Source organism: Marmota marmota, unplaced genomic scaffold (genome assembly GCF_001458135.2).
Source record: "Marmota marmota marmota unplaced genomic scaffold, marMar, whole genome shotgun sequence".
Taxonomy (NCBI): domain Eukaryota; kingdom Metazoa; phylum Chordata; class Mammalia; order Rodentia; family Sciuridae; genus Marmota; species Marmota marmota.
In genome coordinates, this window is record NW_026000079.1 from 4,782,559 (window position 1) to 4,787,207 (window position 4,649).

The 4,649-nt window shown below is 43.2% G+C and overlaps 1 long non-coding RNA gene across 1 annotated transcript; it reads right to left on the reverse strand.

Annotated features, from left to right (window-relative positions):
• Nucleotides 1-984: 984 nt before the first annotated feature.
• On the reverse strand, nt 985-4,253 carry LOC125620295. The gene is made up of 3 exons (XR_007351909.1): nt 4,046-4,253; nt 3,174-3,316; nt 985-1,438 (listed from the first exon to the last, which is right to left on the reverse strand). It is a non-coding gene; the product is annotated as an uncharacterized LOC125620295 (long non-coding RNA).
• Nucleotides 4,254-4,649: the final 396 nt, after the last annotated feature.

Here is a 4,649-nt window from a genome sequence, read left to right on the forward strand (position 1 = left end):
TGGACAAACTGGTGAAGGAGATGAGGAGATGGTTCCCAAGCTCCTGGAAGATCCCTGCCTAGACCTAGAAGAGACATGACTTTTCCTTCCCTTTGTTAGCCTGTCCTGTCTGCAGCCAGCCATGGGCTGCCTGGGGGCCACCTGCATCAAGCCAGGGGATAGGAATGACCGTGCACGTTCCTCTGGTTAACTGCCCCCACACATTGTGAATTTCTATCCTGCTCTGCCATGTCCCACACAGCACCTGAGTTGGGTGACACCTGCCAAGATGTCAATCAACCTGCTGACTGCAAGACATCAGGAAGCAAGACTCCGCCCTTGAAACCTTACCCCTGCCTTTGATGTACCCCTTATTCCTATCCTACTTGTCCCCCCTCCAACCCTGGAGTTGAGAACCTGATTTATGAGCAAAGCTCCTTCTCCATTCTTTGGCCACTGAACAAATCTTTCTTCCTCCCCCTCACTCCTATCTTGGACCCCGTTTTTCCATGAGATGAGCTTGAAACCCAGGTTCTGAATCAAGGTGTACAACCTAACGAAAAGAACAAAACCACTGAATTGTACATTTTAAGGGGTAAATATAGACTTTAAATTATATCTCAATTCTTATGAAGCTACTGTTAGACCAGGACACAAAGAAAAGACCACTGACTCCAGTTAAAATCAAATTAAAGCAAGCTTATTATTTCGACCAGCCGGGCTGCTCTCCCACCAAAAACCACGGGAACAAGACAGCTCCCTGGCTTTCTTGCAGCCCAGCTTTATAGCCCAGAAAGTTACACAAAGGGGGGTTACAGATAACAGAACACAAAGGCTAGGTGACATTTTTGCTGGCCCTGACATCAGAATTTATGAAGATCATCAGAGCCTCAGAGAGGGTCGTTGTCTGGCCAGGGAAGGGCCAATATTTATGAGGCCTCACTAAAGTTTGAGAGAGGGCTGCTATCTGGTCAGAGAGCCAGGCATGGGTGAGTTCAAGGCATGGGCAGGCATTCCAAGCAGGTTCAGAATTTGCAGTAATTTATAGTAAAGCCGAAATTAGCTTTTCATGGCTTTGTGGCGAGATGGCTCACAATTTTAAGAGGGAATCAGGTTGGGTCTATCATTCCCCCCTTTCTTATGTGTCCCTTTCAGATCTTTGATAGGGTAGGGGAAGAGCACTGAGGGAATTTTAATCCCTCAGGTAACAGTCTCCAACTTTTTTTGAACTCATCCAAAACAGGTCTCCCTAATTTGACCTGACTTAATTAATTATTTATATTGACTGTCTATTTATTTTTGGTTCCATTGTTGTAAGAAGAGGGGCATCGCTCATTTTGGCTTCTCTTGAGCTGAGATGGGGTGGCGTGAAGGAGGTGAGTTCCCTTTTAGAAGTCAGTTCGGTTTGGAGTCCGGTTGGGGAAGAACAGGTTGTAAAGTCATCTGGGGATGGGTGCTTCTATGAGAGAAACAAAAACCATGAGTACTGAATAAATGTTGCAGCAGCTGGAACATGTCACTGTATAGTAGAAGTCCTCTCACCAGGAGGTGTGATGGCTGAGAAGTTAGAAGCTGTCTCCATAATAAGGCCAGACTGGACAAGGCCTTTATATAGAAATGTAAATCCTTAACATTTTTAAAGTTATCAGGAATGTAAGCACAACATTTAACTTTTAGTGTTATAGATGTCCTTCCCCATAAGATACAGTTTAATAATGTAATGTCATCTGATCTTGTACAATCCTTTTACTAGTATGACCTCTGTGTCTAATAGAGAAACCTTTAATTCTGTTACTTAGGGCTGCATAATTATACTAGCAAACATCAAGCCTACTTGTGTATGTTAGGAATATCTGTAGGTCTTAAATTAAAAACTTCTGTCTCTGGCAGTTCTTCTTGATAATCTCTTTTTATAGTTATCAGGCATTTCTGTCTGAGAATCCTTCTTTGTAGCCTCCAGTATTACTTATTTTGGGAGGCTAACATAAGGTATATACCTTGAATAATAATAATAATAATAATAATAATAATTATTATTATTATTATTATTATTATTATTTAAAATGCCCAGGAATGGCTGTGTTTTGGTTTTAACTGTCTTTGCTAAGTCTTTAAGATGAAGCAGTCAGACTGACTTTTGTTTCTATCTATGATTAATAGTCAGCTGAGTTTTTATGGGAGTCATTCCTGGGGAAACTTGAGAGCAGCTTCTCAGTTCTGCTAGTGCCATTTGTGCTAGGATGGGTCCAGGTCTTGCTTGACCATGTGGCTTCCCTTGGAAGCATCAGGGATGTCTCCCTTCTCTGATGACCCTCCTTTTCATACAAATGCACTGATTGGCTTTCTGTTCTCCAGTGGTCTCATTAATCTCCCTGATCGGGAGGTTATGTGGCCCACAGTTGCAAAGCTCTTTAGAGAAGTCCCCTGTTTCCTGGATTCAGACTGACTCAGAGGGCAAGAGCCAAATATTGGTTTTCTTGGCCCTTTTCATTTAACTTTAGTTTTAAATCTTAATCTTAAACATCCAGCAAATCAATTTCATCAGTGTACTGGGCTTTAATGTCTATAATTTTATAATTATTTGTCTTTTTTATTAATTGGGGCCTGTATTATCCTATAGGGGGTGGCTTATTATCTTAAATTAACCCAGGTTGTGTTCTTAAAGCAACACCTCTGCAAAACACTAACAGGGAATCTTTAGATCATTTATAAGGAAATTACAAAATAAAATTAACAAGAGTAAAAACATATTTAGTTTGTGTAATAGTACCCTGAATTTTGGCTGAGTTATACATTATATCCCCTGTTGGAGATCCTAGTAATCTTGTCAGAAAAAAAAAAAAAAAACAACTTTTGAACATAACTTTAAATGAACTGAAATCTGGCTTACTGCTTTTGTAGTCATTCTCACATGTGGTAAGATGGGACACAGAGCCTTATCTCAGGTAAGGCAGGGCTCTTCATAAATCTTAAGTGCTCTAGTTCTAAAGCTGATCTTTGCCTTTAAAATATCATTTTACAAAGTTTACATAAATTGGTTGAGGTCACATGTATATTGGCTAACACCACCTGATATCACATTTAAAACATGAATTAAAGAAAGGCTGAAAGTTTTTAACCTTTTGTGGAAAGGTAGCAAAATACTTTGTGCTTTACAATAGTAACCTTTACATAGATTAAAAGGTGCCACTTACCTATGGAGGCCTCCTCCACCAGGTGCTTGCTAATTGTTTTAGGGCGGCAGTTCACAGCAGTGCTCCGGGGACCGAGGCTCACTCCAAGGTCTTGGAACATCTCAAGGTGCGCACCCCCTAGAGTGGCTCTGCAGCCCAGAGCCCTGGAGCGAAGGCCGACTTTAGAATTTCTAGCAGTCTAGTCTTGTGGTCTGGTCTGGCAGGGTCATCTTGCTGGGGCCTCCAAAATGTTAAACCAGGTCACAAGAAAAGACCACTGACTCCAATTAAAATCAAATTAAAGCAAGCTATTATTTCGACCAGCCGGGCAGCCTCTCCCCACAAAAACCATGGGAACAAGACAGCCCCACAGCTTTCCCGCAGCCCAGCTTTATAGCCCAGAAAGTTACACAAAGGGGGGTTACAGATAACAAAACTCTAATGAGCATAACACAAAGGCTAGTTTACATTTTTGCTGGCCCTGACATCAGAATTTCAGAGGACCATTAGAGCCTCAGAGAGGGTCGTTGTCTGGCCAGGGAAGGGCCAATATTTATGAGGCGTCACTAAAGTTTGAGAGAGGGCTGCTATCTGGTCAGAGAGCCAGGCATGGGTGAGTTCAAGGCAAGGGCAGGCATTCCAAGCAGGTTCAGAATTTGCAGTAATTTATGGTAAAGCCAAAATTAGCTTTTCATGGCTTATGGCAAGATGGTTCCCAATTTTAAGAGGGAATCAGGCTGGTCTTTCAAAACCTAGGATGCTTAGAATATTTTGGCCCCACTAATTTACTGGCAAAGTGTCTAGAACATAAGGCTTAAAAATTCCACTTATCTTCCCAGTGAAAACACCGAGCCAGACTAATCTAACACAACCCTCCTCTGGCTCATTCTCACCCTCTGACTGGGAATCCTCAGACTGTGGCGGCTCCCTTTCATCAGGATACTCCGGTCCGTTTTCCTCCCCTTCATCTTGGATCTTCTTCCATGAAACCCGATGAGTTTTGTTCCACTGGCTGCTGGTGAATCTGTCTTTTTCTGAATCAGCTATGACTGAACCCTTGGAATCACTCAGAGGCCCTCTGTCTGCGGTTTATGAGCTGCAAACCCCGCCCTCAGTCCTGATTGGCCCCGCCCTCAGTCCTGACCCTGCCCCCAGTCCTGTCTGGCCCCGCCCTCAGTCCTGACTCCGCCCTCAGCCCTGACTCCGCCCTCAGTCTGGCCACAGAGAGGCAAAACAGCCTGGGAATAGCCTGGGCTGTTTTTCTTGTTCCAGGCTTTTCTGATAGCCTTTTGCAGCCCTTCCAACTGGTCCTGGTCTTGATCATCAAAAGACACATTTCTAAAGCAGTCCAGACTTTTTGAATATTTTCTGTTGTGCCCCTAGAAAGTTTAGCAGAGAGGCAACCTTTAAAGCAGCCTCCTACCTAGCCTCTCCCAGGTACGCAAGCCTGGTGAATCTCCTCACAAAACCACAGGCGTACATCCTTAACTGTTTTCA